The sequence below is a fragment of the Tachypleus tridentatus genome, chromosome 8 (genome assembly GCF_004210375.1).
Source record: "Tachypleus tridentatus isolate NWPU-2018 chromosome 8, ASM421037v1, whole genome shotgun sequence".
Lineage (NCBI taxonomy): Eukaryota > Metazoa > Arthropoda > Merostomata > Xiphosura > Limulidae > Tachypleus > Tachypleus tridentatus.
This window is the reverse complement of record NC_134832.1, coordinates 2,501,040-2,519,649: the sequence shown is the minus strand read 5'-3', so window position 1 is coordinate 2,519,649 and position 18,610 is coordinate 2,501,040. Positions and strand designations below refer to the sequence as shown.

The 18,610-nt window shown below is 35.2% G+C and overlaps 1 long non-coding RNA gene across 1 annotated transcript; it reads left to right on the top strand.

Moving 5' to 3' along the window:
- Positions 1–10,532: 10,532 nt before the first annotated feature.
- LOC143224081 (uncharacterized) lies at positions 10,533–14,817 on the top strand. The gene is made up of 5 exons (XR_013013196.1): positions 10,533–10,592; positions 11,158–11,235; positions 11,831–11,857; positions 12,415–12,444; positions 14,626–14,817. It is a non-coding gene; the product is annotated as an uncharacterized LOC143224081 (long non-coding RNA).
- The last annotated feature ends 3,793 nt before the right edge of the window (positions 14,818–18,610 follow it).

The window sequence follows — 18,610 nt, the reverse complement described above, 5'->3', positions numbered from 1 at the left end:
AATACATATCTATAATTCCAAGAACACAGCTTATTAATGTTTGGAAATATCTAAGCATTCCGTCGAATTATTGCATGAACAAAACAAACAGGACACACAATAATATGATTTGTGTGGAAATGATAATCAAATTATTGTACTTTGGAAAAAATGTTACCACAAAATACTGCCTGTTGTAAGATACAAGTGTAGAGGACGACGGTTCGAAAGTCCTCCGTCTTTCGTAGTCACCTTGCAGTTGCTGTCCATTCTACAAAGTTTCATCATGATTATTATTATTCTTACTATATAACGCTACAGAGTTTTAATTTTTATATCTTAAACGTCAATAAATTTGTTATAAGATTCACCAAAAATATGAAAAGATCCACAACAAAAAGAATTATGAAACTTCAGTTGAACAATATTGTTTATTTACAATAAATTGAGACACAAATAAACTTTTTAAGAATTCTACAAATTGTATTTTTAACATTTACAGCAAAGTAAGAATCACATCACCCTTAAGCAATTACCTCAAATACCTAGTGACAATAACGATAATTTAACCAAAACAAAGTACAAACATAGAAAGTAAAATACCAAACCAAGTACTTTATATACATATAAAAAATCGCACTTTATAAGGAGACCACATGTTATTCAGTGTTGGTGACTGTTGTCTAGCATAGAGGTTTTTTTATTAATCTCAATTTTAACAATACTGAGAGATTATAGGAATGTAACTCAATAAGTAAAACTGAAGAAAAGCCTTTTTCAAGATCTTCTGTAAATGTAATTCTTCAAAAATGCATATTCTAACTGAGGAAAAAAGTTAGGACACCCCTACATTTATTCCTACTTATAATGGCTTAACTCACACACAGGTGTATCACACCAGGTGCACATGATTAAAAGATCGTTACTCAGCATTTAGAATGAAGTTGCTTTATTTAAACCTCAGACATTTAGTTTGGTGTGCTCCTAACTGTTGAAGTGAGAGTGAGCACCATGGTGAGAGCAAAAGAGCTGTCTGAGGCCTTCAGAAAGAAAATTGTAGCAGCTTATGAGTCTGGTAAGGGATTTAGAAAGATTTCAAAAGATTTTGAAATCAGCCGTTCCACTGTCCGGGAAATAGTCAACAAGTGGAGGGCTTTCAAAACAACTGCCAACATGCCCAGGTCTGGTCGTCCAAGCAAGTTCACACCGAGAGCAGACTGCAAGATGCTAAAAGAGGTTTCCAAACACCTTAACATGTCATCACGGGACCTACAGCAGGCTCTGGCTACTGTTAATGTGAAAGTGCGTGCCTCTACAATAAAAGAGAGACTGCACAAGCTTAATTTGCATGGGAGGTGTGCAAGCAGGAAACCTTTGCTCTCTAAGAGAAACATCAAGGCCAGACTGAAGTTTGCCAGAGAGAATGTATACAAATACCAGGACTTCTGGAATAATGTTCTTTGGACAGATGAGTCCAAATTTGAATTATTTGGGCACCAGAACAGAGGATATATTTGGCGTAAACAAAATACAGCATTCCAGGAAAAGATCCTCATACCAACTGTGAAGTATGGAGGTGGAAATGTAATGGTTTGGGGCTGCTTTGCTGCAGCAGGATTTGGACATCTCACAATCATAGAATTCACCATGAATTCTACTGTGTATCAGAGAGTACTTGAAAATCATGTGAGATCATCTGTACGAAAATTAAAGCTGAAGCAGAACTGAACCCTGCAACATGACAATGACTCAAAACATACCAGTAAATCCACCAAGGATTGGCTGAAAACTTCGAAATGGAGAGTCCTGGAATGGCCGAGTCAAAGCCCAATCTTAATGCTGTTGGGTGACTTGAAACGGGCTGTACATGCAAGAAACCCATCAAACATCTCAGAGCTGAATGAATTCTGCATTGAGGAGTGGAGCAAACTTTCTTCAGACCTATGTCAGAGACTGGTAGATGGCTACAAGAAGCGTCTTACTGCAGTTATTTCAGCCAAAGAGGGTAACATTAGCTATTAGGGGGTAGGATGTTCTAACTTTATCCTCAGTTAAAATATGTATTTTTGTATAATTACATTTACAGAAGATCTTGAAAAGTCTTTACTTCAGTTTTAATTGTTTAGTTATATTCCTATAATCTCTCATTGTCGTTGAAATTGAGATTAAATATCTTTATATCCATAAATGTTACACAAATACACAGGGTTTCCATACGTTTTCTTGAAATGAACCGAATAATGAAAAGGAACAGATGCATATATAACGAAAATACCTTTTAGGATTCTTTTTAATCGCCAACTACATGGTTTATAGATTGCAGCTCCTTGCATTGGTTTTAATTTAGCAATTTGTTCTAAAAATCCAATAAACCTTTTTGCGAAAAGTAGAATATAAACTCTTTCTCCATATTTCAGCACCAGTTAAAGGATGTCTCGCGAGAAAGTTAGTTTTAACCTTAAGATTCAAAACAAAAATCTCTGAAGAATAATTTGCAATACTCAAATCTCTTACAAAATCATTAAGTTTACCTTGTGTGAAAAGTTTCGGTTCACCAAAAGGCAAGGGAAAGGGCTAAAACCGGACACATCTCCAGTCTGGTGTTGGAGAATGGTCAATCGTCGTCTGACATCTCCGACATACTCGACGCGTGCCTTGGCTACTATCGCCGTTTATTTTCGGCTTCACCCGTGGACGAGGGGTTGTGGGACGACATTACTCGTTTTTGTTTCCTCCCTCGACCCTTTCTTTCACGACCAGCTGGTGAAACCCGTCAGCTTGGGTGAGTGTTGGTCGGCCATTCGGTCCATGCCACTTGGTAAGTGTCCTGTGCCGAATGGGCTGCAAGTGGAATTTTACAGCCACGTGTGGCGTGTTGTTGGACCCTCTTTCGTCAGACTTTTTAACGACTGTCTGACTGCAGGGTCTCTGCCGCCGGAAACACTGGATGGCCTAATTACACTTATTTGTAAGGAACCCAGCCAGTCTGAAGATCTTTACTGTGGCGACCCATTTCTCTCCTGAATGTGGATGCAAAGATTATTTATAAGGTCCTATGTGCTCCTTTGGATGTGTTCATGCCTTCCTTGGTCTGCTGCACTCAGACTTATGGCGTGCGGGGCAGAAGTATCCAACGAAATCTGGTGCTTCTCAGGGACCTGTTCCACTGCATCTCCGATCGGGATATCCCTGCTGTCTTTGTGTCCCTCGATCAGAGCAATGCTTTTGATTGAGTTCACCATGGCATGCTGTGATTCGTTCTAGAGAGGTATGGCCTTCCTCCAGTTTTTGTTCGGTACGTGCAAGCTATGTACGCGACTGCTTCGAACAGGCTCTTGGTTAACATGTTACTGACGTCTTCCTTTTATATATTGCAGGGGGTTCGTCAGGGCTGCCCAATGTTCCCATCGCTTTACGCGTTAATTATCGAGTTCCTGCTCTCTTATCTGTATCACTCGGTCTCGGTACATGGCCTCCAAATGCCAGAGGGTGTGAGCGTGACTTATATCGCACATGCGGATGATGTGAACAGATACCTTGAGAGCTTCACACCATAAGGTTCAGCACTGGCCATTGTTACTCTCGGGTTAGTGCTGCCCAGCTGAATATTCCCATGTCTCGTGCGCAAGGGTTTGGCAAAGGGGCTTCGTGTGCCGACGTCACGTTTGGTCTGGATTGGACTCCCGTCCCGATCACTTGCTTTGGGGTTCGTTTTCTCGCGGGCCTTGGAGTGACCTTGGAAGGGGTGTTTTGGAGTGTTGGCTCAGTTGTACACAATTACTGCTACTGCCATGTTAACCTGCTTGACAGGGCGGAGGTGGTGAGGAGGAGGATACTGCTCTTGGTCTGGTTCCTGTGGGCTGTCCTTCCTCTGGATGACTGCACTGCACGTGTCATCGAGCGTCATGTCTTTGCCATTCTGTGGGGTGGCAAGCCTGAAGTGGTGTCTCGGCTTTCCTTGACACGGCCGCCTCACAGGGGCGGTCTAGGCATTCCATGTGTCTGGACCCAGTGTCTTTCCCTTTTCGTGTCTACTACCTATCGCTGTCTGCCTCTGGATGGTCACCTGTTGCCTCACAAGATTCTTGGTAGGGAAGGGGAGTAGGCTCTTTAGTGTTCCTTTGAGCCTGGAGACACCTATGTGTTTTGACCCTCCTCCTTGGTACGTTGACGCTGCTGGTACCGTGTCTGCCAAAGTACCGACGTACTACAGTTCCCTCTACCGCCTGCTGGTCTGCGAATGATCGAGTGACTCCACCCAGCTCTGCCGTGGGACGTTATTTGGGGACGTGTAGCGCTGCATCACGTAGGTAGCTGTCTTCAGGCTTTCATCTGTCACGTAGTGCATAGCATCCTCTCGGTGAGGAAGCGTTCGTACCTGTTGAACTCTGGTACGACTTAGTTGTGTCCAGTGTATCACACCCAGTCTGACTTGCACAGGTTGGACCTCTGTTCTCGTCGGCGGTGATCTGGGAAAGAGTTGCTCGCCTGTTCCGGGTCCCACCAATCTCGGCGGAAACCATCCTGTACCGCGTACCAGACCCTGTTCCCTCGGCGGAGACCATCTTGTACCGCGTACCAGACCCTGTTCCCGGCCACCTGGCCATTTTCGTTTAGTTTATCATCACCATCTTTAAGTACATCATCTGGCTTGCTCGAAACAAATTGGTTTTTGAGCAGGCGCCGGTTTCGTACTTTGAGATGCTGGGAAGGGCCAGATATTGGCTGTTACTCAATCTTGAGGCAGTTTATCAGCGACTGGGTTCTGGGACATTTTACCACTTTGTGCGTTGGTGGGGGTGGGATTCTGAGCCACCGTGCCTCCACTTTCCTATCGCTCCATGTGTTTTTCTATGTTTTAGTGTTTCTACTTGCTGTTTTGTATCTATTTCTTGTTTTGCATATATATCTTGTTTTGTATAATTTTAATTCATTCATTTATTCACCATTAGATTCCATCAAGGAACATAGGGCCGCAATCGCTTGCGGATTCTTCAATAGGTATTTAAGTGAGTAGGTTGTTAACCCGCTGCACCGAGCCGTCCCTAATTTAGTGGTGTAAGACTAGAGGGAAGGCAGCTAGTCATCACCACCCACCCCCAACTCTTGGGCTACTCTTTTACCAACGAATAGTGGGATTGACCGTCACATATAACTCCTCCACGGCTGGGAGGGCGAGCATGTTTGGCGCGAAGCGGGCGCGAACCCGCGTCCCTCGGATTACGAGTCGCACGCCTAACGCGCTTGGCCATGCCGGGCTGTATATTTTTAATGCTTTGTATATATTTACTGTTTTGTATATATTTATCATCTTGTTTTGCTTCTATTTAGAGTTTTGTTTTGTATTGTATATATTTCGAGTTTTTTTTTGTATATGATTATTTTTTTTTCTCGTATATATTTCATGTCACGCCACTTTGTACAGTTTATTGTTGTAAATAAATTCGATAGAGCTCCGTGTTTTCCTTTTAACTGTTGTTTGCTGTGCCCGTTACGGGAGTTTGTGTTGTTGTTTACCGTGTGCTGTATCGTGTTTCGGCTTCGTCCGTGAATCTTGGTCGTGTGTTGTTGGGTTTCCGTGCAGTTTAGAAGTGTTTTCATGTGTGTGTGTTCGTGCTGTGTAGGTCGGTATGGCTACGGCCATCCAGCCGTAATCCGTCGTCATCCAGCTCACTAGCGAGTTTTTTCGTCTTCCCTAGTATATTCTGTCTCTCTGGACTGAGCGAGGACAGTGAGGAGGTACAGAGGCCTTGAAGCCCCGTGTTGTTACCATACTTGGGTCCGGTTAGTCCTGTATGGCAATGGCGGTGGTCAGATGTCGGCGGCTGCAGCTGCGAAGCGGGGGTGAGGTCGAATAGCCTCAAGAAACCAATCGCCCCCTGCCTCCGACTATTTATGCTAAACAGCAGCATCACTAATTCCTCCTCTCTGTTTGGTTGATAGGTTTTTCTGGCCTTACTCTCAACATCCAGGGGATGCATTGCATTGCTAAGCAATCCTACGCGTTCTTCCTCTTGCCTCTCGGAGGGACCACTTTTCGTTTTCCTCTCATTATCCTGTCCGTGTCTTTTGGTCATTTGGCACAACACGTACACGTGGTGTGGGGATCCTCTTTCATCCGCATTTTAATAGGACCATCCTCGCATCACATAGTGATGCTGAGAGACGGGTGGTGTACGTTGATGTTGTCGCTGGGTATAAGATTTGGCTTGTCAATGTCTATGCACCTGCTCAGTCTGGGGAGCGGGAAGCCTTTTTCTCGGGCTTGGACAGGTTCATGGTTACAGAGGCTGATATCGTCCTTGGTGGCGACTTCAACTGCGTTTGGTTTCTCACCTCGACTAGAAATAATCTTCTTTCTAGTGATCGGTATACGTGGACTCTGCATGCGGCGCTGTCAGATTTCGACTTTTCCGATGTCTGGCGTATGCTGCATGGGTCTGTTTTTGTGGCAACTTGGACCAGTCGGGATGTTTCTTGTGGCCTTGACAGGTTCTATGTAACACCTGGCCTTCAGCAGAGCCTCAGCATCCAGTGTGTCCAGTGTGTCACACCAAGGTGGAGTCTGTCTTGCACAGGTTGGTCCTCTGTCAGACGTCGGCGAAGATCTGGAAAAGTGTTGCTCGCTTTTTCCGGGTTCCGCCGCTCTCGGCGGAGACCATACTGTACCACGTACCAGTCCCTGTTCCCAGCCACCTGGCCTTTTCCTTTCAGTATACCATAATCATCTTTAAGTATGTCATTTAGCTTACTCGAAACAAATTGGTATTCGAGGAGGCGCTGGTGTCATACTTTTCGATGCTGGGAAGGGCCTAATATAGGCTGTTACTCTGCCTTGAGGCGGACTATCAGCGAGTGGGTTCCTTGGCATTTTACCATCTCTTGCGGCCAGACGTCTCGCCGCTTTGTGCATTGGTGGGGTCTGGTGGAGAATGGTTTCTGAGCCGCCCTGCGTTCATGTAGTTCTCGCTTCATGTAGTTATCAGTGTATATATTTCATGTTTTTTTCTCATGTATATATTTAATGTTTTTTTTCTCTTGTATATATTTAATGTTTTTTGTCTTGTATATATTTAATGTTTTTTTCTTGTTTACATTTAATGTTTTTTTCTCTTGAATATATTTTTTTCTTGTTTACATTTAATGTCGTTTTTTCCTTCTTGTATATGTTTCCTTTTAACTTTTTCGTCATGCATTTTGTACAGTTTCAACTGTTATAAATAAATTCAAAATTAATCTGGTTCGACGATCGGCTGGTGTCTTGCAGGACAACCCGTCGAATCCTCCTGCTCAAAGCCGGCGAAATTTTCTTGGGCCAACCACTTAAAATTCTCGTTCCGTATCCCTCAGGGTCTTTTAAGAAATTTCCAACAGCAGTTTTACTACGTCCATTATCACCAGCGATGTCACCTTGAGAGAGACCTAGCTTTTGCAGCTCGACAATTCTGCCACGTTCAAACACTGTCAACGTTTTAGCCTTTACCATGTTTTTACCCAATGTAACATAGAAGATGTCAGTGGGAGATGTTGAAAACGCTAATGCTTGAACACAAATGACTAAATTTCGTTACATGTTTACTGATTAACGCTTTGTTTCAGTATGGTCTTAAGCTTTTGACCAGCTGGTATTTAGGCTGATTTCATAGTGTTCACATTTTTCCTATTATATGCTAATTTTTTTCCCCTTTTCTTATTTTCATCTTTCGAAGCTTTATTCAAATAAGTGGTTGAGTCTAACAACGCAAAATGTATATTTTTTCTTTATGTTCATTGACCTTAATATTTCGGCTAGTAGTTTATATTCTAAAATTTTTACCAATGTTATAAGTGTAGGTTCTGAGTTTTGCTACTAGTTTTTATGTCATTAATTTAATTGGCACACTTTGTTCGTTCTTTGCCGTATCTTTTTTCACACCGAGGTTTTTTGTTTTTTTTTTCTTACAGTGTGTTTATATTTTCTTATAGCAAGTCACATTGAGCGATATTCTGTGTCGACTAGGGGTAATTCAACCACTCATTTCAGAGTGTTATCAATAAAAGTTGTAATACCCATACCAGCCGTTGTAAGATACATTTTTATTTCAAGTGGGTTTCTCGTCATCAAGAAGAAGGGATACTTTGATTAGTTATCATTACTTTATCTTAATACACATCAACGAACAACAGCATGTAAGAAAGTGACACTCGATAGTAACCACCATTAACTTTATGATTGCAACTCTATTGTTCAGAACAAAACTATAATTTATTAACCTACCTATTCTTTAAAATAAATGTAGTATATTTTCTTCCGGAAGAGTGTTAATAGCTTTTTTTTTAGTAACACCATAGAATTTAGATTAATAGTTCAATCGGTACATCTGTACCAAACATCATTATTTATCCTAATCGTTTAAACTAATGCCACATATAGCTAAAAATATCTTCATTTAGGTTAATTTTGTAGAACGTAGTAAATTAGTGCTTACGAATTTTCAATTAACAGCCGATAATACATATTCACTGAAATGATTCTTCCGAAAACTTGTCCGTAGAAATTACTAATCTAGTTTGCTTCGCGTAACTAATAATTATTTATCTGTTGGTCCTTTCACTTATAGTTTTGCTGCTCTGAATCAGCCGTCTATAATCTGAATGATAAAAATTCAACGCAGTTCACTCTTGCTCTGTGGTGAAGCTGGAGTAAATATATTGGACTGATAGCTGTAGGTATGTGCAAACTTTTCGTTACATTAGTTGAAAAACTAAGCACTCGTCTTTGATTTTTGCACCAAATGAGACTCCTAATTCTAGTTTGAAGGGAGCCATCATTGTTCAGAATGTGAAGAAATTTGTAAAATTAAATATGTTTCCTATCAAATAAAGTTTGTTTACTTTTGGTGCAAATAGTAAAAAGGAAGAACCTCAATCAAAATAGGAGATGTTATATCTTAGATGTCCTCTAAAGAATTGCCTTGAATTTAGTATGTGATGTAAAAGTCCAGCAATGCATTTAAACATAAAAAAAATATGATAGTTAAGTTACCTCACATTACGAGACAAGAAGACGCAAAATCGCTAAACTATCACTCCTACTAATAATATTAAGTGTATCTTACAGCAGGTTTTAGACGCACGACTTACTACTGTGTGTCCTACTTATCTCATCATGATAGTAATATCTTCTAATATATTATATTACAGATATTTGACAAGGAACGTTTATAGAGTCCAAACATTACAAACCCTTTAACTTCAATTAATTAACTTGGTATGTTAGTATTTCTAGGAAGACATTCTACACCTTCAGTACAAAAAGATTTTTGGTAAGCCTATTTTCTATTACTAGACTTCCATGTAAATAAATGCACACACACACAACTGAATTGATGAATTCGAGTATTGAAACTACAGATGATGAATTTAATTTATTAAAACTATCTTAAGTAAAGCTCCATTATTTTATATTTTTAGACTGTTGAAATACATTTATTAATAAGAAAGGGAGAGCTTTTAAGCAACAAACATTAATTTAAAACTAATTTATGTATACAAGAACAGTGCACGTTTAAATAATGAATAGACATACTAAGGAAATTAATTGAACTAAAATTGTACTACAGCTTGAAGGCGAGACAGTTTACAAACAAAATACAACTCATTTAGTTCGAGGTAGTTGTTAAACAGGTAGAAGTATTTTTTTCACCTGTCACAACAAATATCCTGTAAATTTTTCTTTAACTCTATCAGCTACGATAGGTCACGATGTATACATAAAGTCAGATAAAACTGACGAAACTATCTCTGAAAAACAAAACCCAACCTGTGATAGCAGTCAACAAAGTTCCTTGTTTTGTTCCTACAGCAACACTCTAAATTAATATTGGTTGACAGACCAGGTATTCATATAGAAAGTCTAATAATTGTTCCAGATTCTTAGAATATCAGAAATTTAGTGATAAAGCGTCATGCAAATCTTTCATCAAGACCATTTGAATGTTTACATTCTACAGAAATTCATGTAACACACTGTTTAAAATGGACAGCTGTAAACTGATCATCTGTGTATCTTTGATGACTATAAAAGGAAACAACACCCAAGCTGTTATTCATACTACACAATTCAATACAGACACAACATTAAATAAGATCAGAATGAAAGTTTTTGTTGCACGACAACTGGTTGTTGTTGTAACGTATGTATCAGCCCATGGACCTCACCACAAAATGCAAGAAATGCTTTGTGATAAATTATAAATTTATTGTGTGAAATATCTATATTGATATACATATATTAAGTCCGTATTTTGTAAACTTAAAAGTTTCTACCTCAATCATTTTCTAACATACTATTCTGTGATATTTATGAGATTTGTTTTCAACTGTAGTAACATAGTTTATTATGCAAGAAAGAAACACATCTTCAAAAATTACTTTTTGGATCTTACTCCTATAATCAAAGTTGTAATTTAAAACACATTTTGTTAATAATTTTTCCAAGCTGTAATCTATTATACTAAGGGCTGTTTTAGGATGTTTAAATGTTTGAAATCACATCATATATTTTTTTAACAGAAAGTAACGATGAGAATGTCAAGACTGCTTTGAAAGATTGTTGGCAGTAAGCTAGTGAGGTAAGTTTAGTGATAAACCTCTTGAAACCAAAAAGTAAAATCTTACTGATGGACTTAAAAAAAATCATAATAATATTGCAACATCCAAATTTTAATTAGTTCACATTTTCAGACTTAGTTTGTTGTTTACTATAACTAATATTTGGCTACAACAACAAACCATATATGGTTAGTATAAAGCTGTTTCTTAATAAAATGAAATTAGCAACTGTTTTATCTATGTAGAAAACGTTATGATGTGTTATTTTGAGCCTATGTCTGAATGGAAGCTTTTATTAGTTAATAAAGATGTTGTAGGTTGTTTTAGGAATTAGAGCTAGAGATGTTTAAGAAAATTTAAACTAAACAAAACAGTAAATTTTTGAAAAGCTATTACGTGTAATTATTTTATTATTCTGTACTTTTAATATTTAAATTTCTACAATATCTCATTATTATTGCATAAAATATTTGTTATAAATTATATAAAATCCAATGATAATTTTCAAATATTCACTGAATCAGTTTACGTTAATCTTGTATATTGTAAAATTCCTACACAATTTACTGTTTTATCATGTTCTAGTTTAATAATAAATTCGAAGAAAGCAAAACAACACTTGGCGCTACTTCGGATGAAGATCTGTGTACAAAATGGGAAGACGTAAGTTCTGTATGATAGTGTTAACAATTTATGTTTTAGCTTTCTCTATATTACAGTGATATATGTTGTTGATGTTTTTTTCTCAGTTAGTTAATCACATACTTTTTTAATCAGCCATTGTCTAATAATGTTACAAATTAGAAACTTTTTTCTTCCTTTCTTCTGTGAAAGTGGTTCTCTATCATAGAAAGATATGAAAAATGTCCTCACTAGATAGTACCACCTTAAATAAGATTATTTAATTGAACGTACATACAATTTATTATATTTCAGCTATTATTGCTATGATCATTGTTTCTAAAGACAAAACGTTGTACTCAAAACACACACACACGTATTTATATATATTGAAAATGACGATTGTTTATTATGGTAAACAATGCAGATGACATGCTGTTTAACCGCTTACATATGTATTAGATTGGTGTGATATAGTGTTTCTACTTTCTTAAATATTAATATTTTGATTACAAATAAAACTCAAGAAACTTAAAACATTAAAAGCTTCTGATATAAAAAAGTTTTTAAACTAATTAAGAACCTTTTTCAGTTGGTTGAGGAAACACGAGTAAGTTCATTGAATTACCTCTTTCAGGTAAATACATGTGCCCATAAAAGTCAAGTAAGTATAAAGCTTATCCGTTCTACATTAAATTCGTCTATTCTTTATACAATATAGTTTTGTAACCTTAAGCATAATTAATTAAAGTTTTATAGTATTTTATGCTCATCGCTTTCATAATAAAGTGAAAAATTAAAATTTTGATGCATACATTTAAAATCAATCGTTTCTACCCTAATGGTTGGAATATGTAGTATATTTTAGAAATTAAATTACCGAATTGGTTTGTTTTATACCTTCCATTACAATTGTATTAAGTAATCATATATTTTACTTTTAACAACACGCTTTACAAAGAACTTACCAAATAAAAAAACAAATTATTAATATTTTGTTCAAAATCCATTTAAGGTATTCAGAATGAATTTGTAGAATTAATTTCAACACTGATATTATTTCTTTTTACATTTCTGTGTTATGTTATTCTATTTAGGATATTAAGTCGTGTATAAAAAGTGCAAACATGTATTTAGTTCAAAATATGTAATTATAAGGTTTTACTTAATTTATTAATACAGTTTTTATTTATAAGATGATATTTTAAACGTCTTCTTTAGGCTCACAAGGGCGGATATGGACAAGTAGTAGTAAGTATCAATAAGGCTACTGTAAATGAAAATATTATTTCGCTCTTAGGTCCAGCCATTTACTAATGGATAACGTAACTTACTGGAGGTCTGAATCAGTAATTCCATATGTAGCTCTTTCACCACCTAACATACTCTTAGGTGTTAGCGCATTGTAAGAGGGACAGTCAATTTTAGTGTTTCATTTAGAATAGCCTTTTCAGACAGAAGGTGCTACCTACTATTCTTCGTCCTTCTGCCCTGAAGTTCAAAATTAAAACTGCTTTGTATGAAATAAGTGTATATGATGAGTAAAGTGTCGTTTAGAAAAACAAATATATATTTAGGGTACAGACTACTAAAACAATATAAACTTACATCTCCCTCGCTGAGAAAGCGGTAAATGTACGGATTTACAAATCTAAAATCAGAGGTTTGATTCCTCTTTGTGGACAAAGCAGATGCGGCTTTACTATATGCGAACACTCAAACACACACACACGCAAACTTATATAACAAATATATTATAAAAATAAACAAAACCAGTCGGACTTGTTACTTTTGCTAACAATAATACTGTTTGTCTAATGAGATGCTAACAATAGTTTTGTTTGACGTAAGAAATGATTTTGCTTGCGTTATTTTGAATTTATAATACACATTCAAAACAATAAAAAGACAGTAGTGTGTATTTAAAATAATGAAACCGAACACAATCTATCCACATAGAACATTAGTACATAGAGTTCTGAGTGAATGCAATGGCTATGCCAGGCATCAGAATGTCTGCGAGGTCTAATCTAAATGAATTAAACTTATTCCATAATACATCATATCCACCAAGTATCTGCAGTACAAATTACATTAAGGCGAATGGAGTCATCATGAGTGACAAATCAATCAACTTATTCGATGAAAAAAACACCAGATACAGCAAGTTTTGGGATCCACTTTTGAAATTGTCTTTGCTTTGAAATCCATACCACTGTCTAAACTCACTATTCCTTAACATATATGATAATGTCATGTATTCTTCCTTAGTAGTATTTTCTATTTGAATAGCTTGAACCGTTAAATGAAACGAAGGAGTGAATAGTGGTCAATGGGTCTTTTTCTTCGTATTGCCTATCTGTTGTATATGTATTTTTCCACATAGAGACCACAAAGCAGGTTCACACCAGCAGTACGTTTGATAACTTAGAGAAATTTGAAAAGCTTCTCACGCATGCGCGCACGTAAAAACGTTAATTTTAATTACACAGATACACTTCTACAGTATTAAAACACTAAAATACAAATAGAAACAAATACAAATTTCTATATTTATATAAATACATGTTCCAATCTATAAACTGTTAATTTAACAATTTGAGGTTACGGCATTTCAAAAAGAAATGCAGAAGCAGAGACGATTTTGATGGTTAAAAAAGAAAACTCCATACATTTAATCATAATGTTGTAAAATCTAGTAAAGACATCACGCGTTTACTTAATTAGATCAAATAACTCACGTTCAGTGGAATGTTTTATAAAAAAATTATCTGACATGTTTTTACTGAGGTAGTAAAAATAAGCGTCATATTTGTAAAAAGTCACAAGAAGTGATCGTGAAAATTAATGGTGGTTGGGACTAAGTGTGGCTTTATGGATAAATTACCAGACTGTGAATGTACGTCCATAATGACGTTATAAGATGAACGTCAAACATGTTATATGGTGAGACTAGAGTAACCCAATAATTGGCAGAAGCTGTTGTTGACTAGCTGCAACTTTCTAGTCCGTCACATAAAATACTATTCTAACAAACAAAAAATCATAAATTTACTAATTTCAAACTTATATGAGTATGTAGAAAATTGTAGTATTGAAATTCGGTAAGTATTTAATTTGCTTTTTCGTAAAATGAACCATTCTTTATTTTCTAAAATCACGTGATGAAAGTATATGACCTTGACTTTGTGAACGTGAACGTAAGTTAAAAATTATAGCTTAAACTATTTTCTTCAGGTTATTATCATTAAGTTGCTTGCATGGCTTGGAGACTCTTGAAGACAAGTTTAATAATATATTACTGCTTTACTATCTATAGTCGCCTCAACTGCAGAACTTAAATTGTGTTTCAAAATTCACTTTAATTTTAGTTCGAGTAGTTATTTATATGTGTAATAATCTACAATTTAAAGTTTACATCTTATATTTTAGAGCTGTATAAACGAGGCGTACAATTCCTGGAAATCTGGTTAAAACTACTCGTTCAATGATTTTACTACTGGGACATTAGATCAACAGCGACATCGTATTTCTTTATTTTATTTTAACAATTAGTATAATAAATTTAAGTCTACTGTAGTTTATTAAACTTCAGCAAAACAATTTCTTCTTTGCTTTCACGTTTTTTGTCTCCTGTGTGTTCTTTTTTCAAAGAGATTTGAGCTTGAAGATAATTTATTTGTTTTAACCGAAATACACATATAGACATTAAAGAATTTAAGGTATCGTTAAAAGGTGAAAACTTATGTTTCAGTAATGACCAGATCTCAAGACAAATTACTGTTGATATGATTTCCAAGGTTTTATGTTTTCGACTTCTATAATCTAATACAGAACAAGTCAAACAACCTGTTCTTTCTCCAATTATTTCTCTGGTTTCTCAACCTCCTTATCTAGAAGAGTTTTAGCTGGATTTTGGCTATCTACACATTTTCCTGAGTTGAACGTGCTATCTTTTCTCAGCTTTCTTTGAACTTCCTTGTTTAATTATTTGAACTGTTTATTTATTTATTTCGTAATTTCAAGATACTATTGAATAGCTAGGAAACAAAATCAATATAATAAATATTAACATTCCACGTCACTAATTATATAGTGAACATATACATAAGATATTTTTTATAAAATGTATGTACAATACTGCGCATTATAATATTAGGACAATATTTTTTTCATTCTTTCTATGTTATGGAACTACTTTTTCTACGCCATTACAAAATGTAAATTTCAACACTATGGTAATGCTGCACTGACCCCTGTTGACACCTAGAGTGATTCCAGTTATGATTATTTAATATTCCCATATACTTGTACCATGGACATTTTCATAAAAATTCTGCTTGAATGAGCATACAGTCGTCATGGTAACCCTTCACGTGTCTTTACTACACAAAGAAGCCAGCATATGGTACCTGTAAATATTACGAGAAATCAATTTAATAGCACTGCACAGTTTTAACATTATATATTAAGCTTTGTTTCCACGACATTAGGATTAGCTAATACAGATAGCCCTATTGTATCATTAAGAAAAAATCAACAAATAAAGAAATATAATTTTTTATCATCATCTAAATCTCAGAACACATTAGTTAATTGTTAAAATCTTCAGTATTATCTGATACATCACTTAAAACTAAGAATCATCATATAATAAATTTTCTTTATTTGGTAACATTTTTGCCATACTTTGACCCAGGAGGGTTAAGCACAAGCCAATGGTTAATGTCCTTTACTATGGCTCCACCTGTCCAACATTTGTATCCTATTATCACCCAAAACAACTGATGTTCCGAGCTTTGAGGTATCGGATGTGTTATAATAGTGATGATAAAATCCAATATTCGACAAGACGAAAATAGATGTTAAACTTAATAGTAGGAACAACTGCGAAAATATGATGGAAAATAAAATTATTAAACACAAGTGTTTACAACAAAGGTCTGTAAATGTCAATACTACTCATATCAAACTTCCAATGCGATTTTAACATTTCTTTCATAACGTAATTCAATAAATCTCGGACACATGGTTTTTTTTATCATAATATAAATTCCAGGAGTATAACCAAAGCACAACAATAAAATACATTTTAAATTGTTAATTTTATCACCATACTCATAATTATAGTACTGAGTGGGGCCTTTTGGTTAATGTGCCGGAACAGGTATATGTGGATAAATTTTTCGTTTTCTTTTATTATCATCCAGTACAATTGACGGTCCGCACTTTGAAGCATTGAGTTCGCAGCTATTCGGTCACACAAAGTTATTCATTTTGTATAACAGTCGAATGTCATGGACAGGAAGCGTAGACAGCCTTTGGGTAGTTTTGCCCCTTACTTTCCTTAAAAAATAAAAAAATGATATGAAAACGGTACAGTTTACTCGATGAAATTTTATTTGTTTTTTTATAAAACCAAATACTAACAAAGTGTACCACACCCACATATATATTAAAATACATTGTAATAAATATAAGAATATATTGAATAAATATAATTTAAAGAAATTTTACTTAAAATCTCTGGTAATTATTTTTATTTGTGGAGAAGTTCATTTAACAACTTGGCACTACTTTGTTCGGATGAGCACCTTGCCGCATATTAAGATTTATCTAGAGTATGAATACTGACAGTTACATTAGACTTAATGGATGGTGGTTGGGGCTTATACTAGTTAGTATAAACAAGTGGTTGGGACCCTACAAATTAGTATCATTTGTTTACTAGACTGCTAATTAGTGCCTTCCTACAACAATGAGGGCTGGAGTGCTCACTTGAAAAGGTAAGTTTATATAACTTACTTTCCTCCAAATGGTAGAACCTAATTCTTATTTTGTATTTTTTTTCATTTAATTTTTATTTTGTCTTCTTTTTATTCTTCTTCTTTACTCAGAAAGTAGTCATCTTCCCACAACTGTCTACAGGCAACTATAAGAAAGTAGACATGCCACTTGACACAAATAAATAATTATTGTGATGACGTCAAAGTTATTTTTGGTTTTTTAATTAAGAAATTAATATTTATATACCAAAACGGTTTAAATTATAAACTACGCCGATTTTAATAACACAACTTGATAATACAGTTGTTAAACCGAATGTTGAGCATTATTCTGTTAAACTGCATAAATATTGTGACATGCACAGAAGAGGCAGATCCATGTTGAAAAATAATATACAATTATTATCTTTCCCAGATATTTTAGTCATTTTACCAGGAATATAAAGTCTAACATACGATTAATTAAAGCATTAAGTGTTTATACTTGTTTCTTGTTATCTAACTAAACTTGTAACCTTGGTTTTGGTAGCTGCTTTTTTAAACTCTAATATCTCTGTAATATATTTTTATTCAAATATATTCCTGTTCAGTGCATGTATAAAATCACCTTTAATTTTTTCAATCTTCATATGTATTTCGTTCAAACAATTCATTCCAAATAAATCAACACATTAGGTTCACTTGGAGGTAATTGTTGTAAGTATATTTTATCAGTTTATTACTGAAAAACATTTATTTTACCCTTCTCCTTATGAACAATTTTTCATGAAAAAAATATACCCGTACATATCACATTACGATAACAACAATCAAAAAACGGATTCTCTACCACAATGTAGGTTTTCTTTCGTGCAAATGATAATATAAAATTTAATTCTTATATTCTTACTGAGAAACAAATTAACGGTTTTAAAAATTTTTCAAGTAATAATGATAATATTGAATATGGGCGCAATTAATTAAATATTTTTAATTTCGCATCCTAACCAACCAATCTTTTGATATTATTAGAATATTAATATGTTAAATAGAGGTGTTACCTTATATGTAAAAAAGTTTTACATTACAACTATACAACGACTCCACTAATAATCAATTGTGCCATAGCTTTAAACATATGCACATGCGACATTTTTTTTCCAATCAGACAGCGAGAATTAGACCACCTGAACTAGAGTGGTGGTTGTTATGGTAGAATCGTATGTAAACACATGGTACCAGGTAACTTATAAGCACTTGAAGGTTAGAGGAATAAACAAGTATGTCTTTTTAGGATAATTTGACTGCCAGCTTCGTGTGAACTATGATGGATAATTTAAGTAAAATACTACTTTATAAGGACTTCCCACAATACATTTCTCTTTCCAGAAATTATTTTGTTGAGTTTCATACATAAATCTACGTTTTAAACAAACGGTAAGTGTTAGTGTAAAGTTTTAAGGTTAGTTTCCAACATGAAAATTAAATAAGAAGAGCGTCGGTTCAAGATAATTCATAAGGCGAGAAACGTTATATTGTTGGCTCACAAAAATGGTTTGATAACTTCATATCGTAAATTAGAATAAGCTATCATATGAAACTAAAATTACACTATTGTTCCAGTAAAATATTTTGATAAATTTTTACTTATT